The 8003-nt window shown below is 58.2% G+C and overlaps 1 protein-coding gene across 2 annotated transcripts in view; it reads left to right on the forward strand.

Annotated features, from left to right (window-relative positions):
• TWIST2 (twist family bHLH transcription factor 2) overlaps positions 1–4664 on the forward strand; it is a 126426-nt gene extending 121762 nt beyond the window's left edge. Inside the window, exons 1-2 of one of the 2 annotated variants that reach the window (XR_002942898.2) lie at positions 1241–1371; positions 4360–4664. The gene's annotated coding sequence lies outside the window, so the exon portion shown is untranslated. Of the gene's footprint in view, positions 1–1240; positions 1372–4359 lie in introns of those variants that run through there. The other variant, XM_054679619.2, reaches the window with a different exon arrangement.
• The last annotated feature ends 3339 nt before the right edge of the window (positions 4665–8003 follow it).

An 8003-nucleotide genomic window follows, 5' to 3' on the forward strand; every position in this document is an offset into this window, starting at 1 on the left:
GACCCGGGTGAGTTCTTCGCAGGGCTGTTCCGCTGTGACCCGGGCTGTTCTGCTGTGACCCGGGTGACTTCGTCGCAGGGCTGTTCCGCCGTGACCCGGGTGAGTTCGTCGCAGGGCTGTTCCGCTGTGACCCGGGCTGTTCTGCTGTGACCCGGGTGACTTCGTCGCAGGGCTGTTCCGCCGTGACCCGGGCTGTTCCGCCGTGACCCGGGTGACTTCGTCGCAGGGCTGTTCCGCCGTGACCCGGGTGAGTTCGTCGCAGGGCTGTTCCGCTGTGACCCGGGCTGTTCTGCTGTGACCCGGGTGACTTCGTCGCAGGGCTGTTCCGCCGTGACCCGGGTGAGTTCGTCGCAGGGCTGTTCCGCTGTGACCCGGGCTGTTCTGCTGTGACCCGGGTGACTTCGTCGCAGGGCTGTTCCGCCGTGACCCGGGTGAGTTCGTCGCAGGGCTGTTCCGCCGTGACCCGGGCTGTTCCGCCGTGACCCGGGTGACTTCGTCGCAGGGCTGTTCCGCCGTGACCCGGGTGAGTTCTTCGCAGGGCTGTTCCGCCGTGACCCGGGTGAGTTCTTCGCAGGGCTGTTCCGCCGTGACTCGGGTGAGTTCGTCGCAGGGCTGTTCCGCCGTGACTCGGGTGAGTTCGTCGCAGGGCTGTTCCGCCGTGACCCGGGTGAGTTCGTCGCAGGGCTGTTCCGCCGTGACCCGGGTGAGTTCTTCGCAGGGCTGTTCCGCCGTGACTCGGGTGAGTTCGTCGCAGGGCTGTTCCGCCGTGACCCGGGTGAGTTCGTCGCAGGGCTGTTCCGCCGTGACCCGGGTGAGTTCGTCGCAGGGCTGTTCCGCTGTGACCCGGGCTGTTCTGCTGTGACCCGGGTGACTTCGTCGCAGGGCTGTTCCGCCGTGACCCGGGCTGTTCCGCCGTGACCCGGGTGAGTTCGTCGCAGGGCTGTTCCGCTGTGACCCGGGCTGTTCTGCTGTGACCCGGGTGACTTCGTCGCAGGGCTGTTCTGCCGTGACCCGGGCTGTTCCGCCGTGACCCGGGTGACTTCGTCGCAGGGCTGTTCCGCCGTGACCCGGGTGAGTTCGTCGCAGGGCTGTTCCGCTGTGACCCGGGCTGTTCTGCTGTGACCCGGGTGACTTCGTCGCAGGGCTGTTCCGCCGTGACCCGGGCTGTTCCGCCGTGACCCGGGTGACTTCGTCGCAGGGCTGTTCCGCCGTGACCCGGGTGAGTTCGTCGCAGGGCTGTTCCGCTGTGACCCGGGCTGTTCTGCTGTGACCCGGGTGACTTCGTCACAGGGCTGTTCCGCCGTGACCCGGGCTGTTCCGCCGTGACCCGGGTGACTTCGTCGCAGGGCTGTTCCGCCGTGATTCTGGAAGGTGCTTTTCTTACCCACCATCGCATTACCACCTGAAGCCAAGAAATGCTTTTAAAGGGGATGGCAGAGGGGACAGAAGGAGGAAGCCATAGGCCCTGTGCCAAGTGCTGGGCCTGCAGCCCCCACTTCTCCTCGCTGGCGTTTGAGCTGGGGACGTGATGACCCCGTGTGAAACGAGGGGACAGGGGCTCACGGAGGCCGCGTGGCTTTCCCAGGGCTCCACCCCACTGGTGAGTGGTCAGCCAGGACGTGGCTCCCCGTCCCTCCGGTGACCAGGTGGGCACTGGCTCCTGATGGTTCGAAGCCCCGGTCAGCCCCCGCCATCCCTAAACTAGTGACTTCCACTTGCGTTCTCCCCCAGGGTCTTCGGGGCACCCCACGGGAGAGAGCACCTGCAAGGACCATAACACGTGAGGCTGTGCTGAGTCCTGCGACAGGCAGGAACTTGTACTTGGCCCCCGGCGACCCGGGCGATTTGCGGGTCTTCCTCCTGGTTTAACGAAGGCTCTAGCCCGGTTCTGGAGCCCACCAAGACGCTGAAGCCATCAGTTCTTGGCTTGCATTTCTGGAGCCACCCGTGTAGTTGCGAGACAGTGAGAAAGTTCGCCCGAGTTGCAATCCTGCCCGTGCCTCTGTCTAGGAGCGACTGTGGCTTCGGGTTAAGCCTCTGTCTTTACCTGTAGTGGGAGATGTCTGCTCGTCACCCACAGGCACGGCCCATGTGTGTCTGCCACGTTGTTTCATGCATGTGCCCTGGTCCTGTGCTTCTCAGTGACTGAGTTCTCTCGTCCACCCATGCCTGGTCTGTGACCTCCGGCACCGTCCACCACTCGCAGCCCCCGCAGTGCTCCCAGAAGCCCTCCACTCTCCTCTTTCCATCATCTCACCAATAGCTGTTTTCCTTCTCTGAGCGTCCTGAATCGACGCCCCATTATTCCTGGACATGGGCTGTTCGTGGGGGCCCATGACCTTCCGGTCAGTAGATTAATTCTGCAAGACTTCCTCTTTGGTCAATCTCCTATCCCCCACCAGGACAACTAAAATCGCTAGATGGCGGCGCTTTTATTAACCAGAGATGGTTTTATAATCGTCAACTCAGAGTAGCCAATTAGTCCCTCTCCTCACGCACTCACACAGACACGTGTCCAGGGCTGTGCTGTTCTAAACTCGCTGACCCACATTCTCCTATCAGGAGCCCTCCAAATGGAAAATGGCTCCAGCAGCAATACTGCCAACAAAAACACAGCTTCGCAGGGCAGCTGCGTCTGCGATGCGCTCAGCCCAGACCCGCCCACCTGCCTAGCACCGCCCACTCGCCTAGCACCGCCCATGCACCCTTCAAGGCCCAACTCCTGGGGCACCTCCTCTATGAAGTCCTCCCGAGCTTCACCAGTCAGGCCAACTCCCTCAGCCTCCTGTCTCTGGCCGCAAAGTCTTTAGGCTCAGCCCTGCCCAGCGCCTGCTCAAGGGTGTTCATCTCCACAGAGAGGTGGTGAATGTAATCTCTCATGCTGAAAAAGTGTGGGACGGGGCTGCCTGGTGGCAGAGGTTACTGTCAGAGATTGACAGGGCCTGGAAACCCTCATGCCTCCTCCTCCTGGGTTGGAAATCCTGGAGCAGACTTTCAAGGCAACTTTCAAGGCCAAGTACAGACGCCAAGGTCAAATGCAAACAAGCACAAGCTCCGCTGAGCGTTAGGGCTTGCAGGACGTCAGGGAAGGAGCCCAGACTCTGGTTTTGGGGCTGGGAGAGATTTCCAAGCCCTCTTCTTTCACATTGGACAAAGGACGTTGTCACTCTGAGCTGTGGCCATCTCCCTGCCTCGAGGATAAAGTGGGTGAAGCCTGAGGGCTGCTCAAGGGTTTTAATGACCTACATGAAACGGTGGCTTGATGGGGCCCATTACGCTAAAGAGATTGTTATAAAATAGACATGGGGGCAGCTAGAAGCTTCGGGCTCCTCTGTGTCCAGTGGCCTTGGGCAGCCTCCCAGCTCCATGAAGCCTCGGTCTTTGCATCTGTGTAAAGGGGACACTCACTTCTGTCCCGCTTCATCCATAGAGTGATAGCCACTTAAGCTAATGTGTGAGAGAACGCCCTGACAATGGGGAAGTTCCTACAAGTATGAAGCTTTGTTTGCAGATCTCAGAGAAAAGAACGATGGGTGGTTTTGGAGTCCTAAATTCCCTATTTCCATGTGTTTGCTCACTTAGAGGACAGTGAGGATGGCTTTGATTCCCCAACGTGAACCACAGTCATCGTTTCTTTACCCAGTGTGGTCAGCCCTGAGACTTGGGCTGAGGCTCCAATGCCATCCTGGGGGCTGGGCCTGCTGGAGCTCCTGGAACCCCGGAGGGAGTAGCCCTGTGCCCTGGGGGCCCCTCTGTCTCTGCAGTCTGACATCGTACAACCCCCAGCTCTCAGCCATGCTGACATTTGACCCCCAGTTCCTTCTCAAAATATCCCTGACAGTTCCCTGGATGAAAATGCAGTGGCACTCAATGAAAATTTATGTGACAGGCCCCAGAGAAAAGAGTCAGGGCCCTGATGGGTTTGTTTAAGCCCTGCCCACCACCTCTGCTGACCCCAGCCCTAATGACAGGGCGAGCTCCCAGCTCCATCAGGAGTCGCAGTGGGAGGCTCAGCATGAGGCTCCGGTTACCAGCAGCCCGAAGCCTGCCAGGAGGAGCAAGCAGGGGTGCGCACCAGTCCCCAGACCTCAGGCCACTCGGGGTCCGCTAGGGAGCTGCCTCCTGCACCCCTCCCTGCACCCCTGCACCATTCTGACGCTGGCTGCAGTCTGGCTTTTCCTTCCCAGACCTTCCCCTGATCAAAGCGAGTCCTTCTCAGGTGCCCGACCTGCCCAGGTGGCCCTGCACCCGAGGCCCAAGATCTGCCCAGTGGAAGGAGAAGAGAAAGGAGCTTCCTTGCCTGGGGTGTTGAGGACCCTGATGGGGGAGCCCCTCATCTTATCACCCATTATTTTGCAGGACTGAAAAGCTGCCTCCCAGCAATCCCATGCAGATGTGATCACCTAAGCAACATGGTGACCTGCAGAAGAAGAGAAAGAGAGGGAGAGAGGAAAGGAGCGTGATGTGCAATATCGGGATCTGTCCTCCGCATCTGTGACCTGCCCAGACGGCCCAATGGGACACTTGACCTTGCCTCATGGTGCTGTGGTCCAATGTATGACTCCAGAGCAAGATGAGCCTGAGGAAGGGTGGCGCTTAGCTGGGTAGGATTTGTGCCTACGTGTGCCACATTTCTTGGGTAAAAATTAAAATGGTTAATAACCTCCTAGAATAATGTGGAAAATCGGAAAGGATTCTGCAGGACGCAAGCAGCCAGAGGAGGCACACACAGCATCGAGCCCCAGATGGGGGCCCTACCTCGCTCCTCTTCCTCCTTCTTTCTCTTCCCTTTGGTTTTGTGGACTCCATGGTGCTTCTCCACCCCTTCCTCTGCCTCCATGCCATGTGAAAGGAGGGAGAAGGCTCATCCCCCCAGCATCGTTCAATGGTACCCAGCCCCAGTCACGCCAGGACCCAGAATTGATCAGATGCCAACAGAAGGCACTGAGGGTGCCTCATGTAGAGGGCTTCTGGCATCTGGAGCATGGCATGGGGAGAGTAGGAATTTGTGGGTGTCAGGTGGGAGGTTGTGGGTTCCCCCAAAGGGCTGGCTGGGAGGAGGTGGTAGAGCATGTTTCAGACCTTGTGGGTGGACACCTAGGCAGGATTTTCCTGCCCTTGCAACCCAAGGGCTTGCAGGCTGAGGTTCAGATGGGCTCTTTCCCCAAGAGCACCGTGCTGGGTTGGGTCCCCTAGTCTCTGCATCAGTTCCTCACAGAGTTTCCAGTTCTCTGGAATCTCTGGAACCCTGGCCCCTGGAGTTCCCAGTTCTCTGGAATCTCTGCAACCCCGGCCCCTGGAGTTCCCAGTTCCCTGGAATTCTTGCCCCCACATCTCTGCTTAGCCAGTCCTTAGCCATCCTTCAAGGCTGGACACACAACCCTCACATGTGCCAGGCAGACCCCAGCCCCATGCATGCCCCCTGTAGACCATCGGTGGATGCTCTCCCTCCTCCTCTCTCTGAATCACCTGCCTGAGGAGGCCGAAGGCCAGGTGTGACCAGCCAGGCTGACCTAAGGCCCCTGCGGCTGTGCTGGGCTCTCCTCTGCCACCTGGTGGCCGACCCCTGAAACTGCTGCAGGCTTTGCCTCTGACTCAGGGGCTGACCACGTGGCCCCTTCCAGGTCACTGGATGCTCTTGGGGGCTCTTCTCCTCACCCTCCACATGGGCAGCATTGCTGACCTCAGTAGCTGCCCACAGAGGCTGTGCTGCTCTTCTGCGGCCGGGGTTGAGCCCTGGGTTCAGATGGGGGAGGAGGACTCTCGTCCTTGACATCAAGCTGTCCGATCTGTTTGCTCTTGCCACCCTCTGCTTGGTCTCTGGGGTGCCACCTTCTACCCAGCCCTCACTGAGTGTGAGGGCAGCCCGCTGAACAAATTGGAGGCACGTTCCTGGGGCCGGGCTGGAGTCTTGGGTGCCTCAGCCTCACACACATCCCAGAGTCAGGCCCCCCACCCCCGATAGTTATCCACAAGGGCCCACAGGACACTTGTGCCTCTTGGAACCCCATCCTCCCAGGAATACCCCAGAAAGGCAGAGAGTGACCTTCATTTCATCTTTATTCAAAAATCTTAGTCTCAATCAGCAACCCAAGATGGCATCCCCCTCCGTTGTAGAAGGTCCTCCGAGTCCTCATGGGAACAGAATTCCTGATGCCTCCAAGTCCTTGAGGGCCTGTGGTCCTTGCTGCACAGCAACATGCTTCTCACCTGACTAAGGACTGGGTTGGGGGCTCACTGCTCATTCCTGGAGGGGCCACAGAGCCTGGCGCAGCACTTGGTGTATGGGTGCAGATGGATGTGCAGCCAACCATGGCCAGCCATGCCCACTGCAGGGCTGCTTATGCCAGCCTCTGCCTCCCTTGTAGGACAGTGAACTCCAGCTCCAGCAGCCTCCCCCAGGACAGCTGCTGTCTCTGGCCACTTACCAGGGCTGGGCTCCATGGAGGTCATGGCAGATGCAGATCTTCCCACAGCTGGGAGGCTGCCAAGGCCAGAGGCAGGTGGAAAGAAGCCCTTCACCTGGGCAGAGGCCCCCAGGGCAGATCCTGGTACTCACCCATAGCCCCCTGGCTCCTGTTACCATAGGCTAGACAGGGATGCTCAAAGCCCCCAGAATCTGCTTCCTCGCTGGAACCGAGCCTTGTGTGAGGCCGCTAGCAGACTCTTAATGTCCAGCAACCCCCATGTCTCTGAGCCTGGAGTCAAGCCAAGGAGCATGCAAGCCCCAGCCTGAGAAGCTTCCAGGCACCCTCAGGCCCCCATCAGACAGGGGGAGATGTCAGGGTCAGGAGGAGTCCAGAGGTTGCCCAGCAATGGCCACCTGAGCAGGGACTGAAGTCCCTGTAACTTGCATGACTAGACTGCCTGTCCAGAGAAGGTTCCCCTCACCCCAGCCTTGCCCCCAGATGCTATGACTCGCCGGGATTCTGCCCATCCCCACACCTCTGGTGTGTGCACCAGCTGCTGCAGAAGCAGACCAAAGGGGAGCAAACACGTGTTGTGCTGGTGTCACACAAGGCTCCCTGTGCCCTTCCACAGATGGACGGGGTGGGGATGTCAAGAACACACAGCCAGTCAGGCAGCCCCAGATCCTGTGCCCGTGCCTCACTGCTCAACTCTGTGGCCCCCACAGTGAGGGTGTGAGGCATGCCACCTACATGGGGCCTCATGCAATGTGTCTCTGTAGGGATGTCCCAATGCACCAGCTGCAGAATGATGAGCACTGGAAGACTGCCCCTCCCAGGCCCCCTCCCTGAGACCCGGATCTGCCTGCTCTCACCAGGAAGACGTCCTTTCCGTGTTCGATGGGTTGGACTGAGGAGGGGTGGTCAGGATATATCCCTGGGCTGTACACACCTGAAAACACACCCCTTCCAGCATCCAGCTCTGCAAAAGTGAACCTTAGGACTTCCTCCACCCCCCTAACAGCACTTTGGAGAGAACCATGTCCACCACTTGGCAGGTTTCAACTATTTGAGAGTTGCATCTCGATCCACTTCTTCCAGAAACTGTCTGTCTGGGTATCCTGAGCAGCACAGCCTACTGAGCTTCATCAAACTTCACATTTCTTAGATTAATTAATTTTAGAAAAATAGAGAACTTAAGCTCCGATACACCTAGGACACCCTGCTTTGAATATGTATGAGCATATAACAGATTAGCATACAGAGGTTCTAACAAGGCCTGCAGCAAATATATCTGACTTTATTTAATCTAGTTGTTGCCAACCATTTTCATGTATTGCCTATTAGCATCCTACCAAATAGAGACTCATGGGGCTGAAGTGACCAGCTCATCCCAGGAATTTCATGGGACTTTCCTGGTTTTAGCAGTGGAAGTTCCACACCCCTGGAAACCCCTCAGTCCCAGGCAAACCAGGACAGTTGGTCATCCTACAAAAAACCCACTTTGGGAAAGCTGCTCTGATGAATTATTTCCAAAGCACATTCCACTTAATTTTCCCTTCCCTTCTTCAGATGCTTAAGAGAAAGAAAATAATT

This window comes from Pan troglodytes, chromosome 13 (assembly GCF_028858775.2).
Source record: "Pan troglodytes isolate AG18354 chromosome 13, NHGRI_mPanTro3-v2.0_pri, whole genome shotgun sequence".
NCBI classification, from domain to species: Eukaryota; Metazoa; Chordata; class Mammalia; order Primates; family Hominidae; genus Pan; species Pan troglodytes.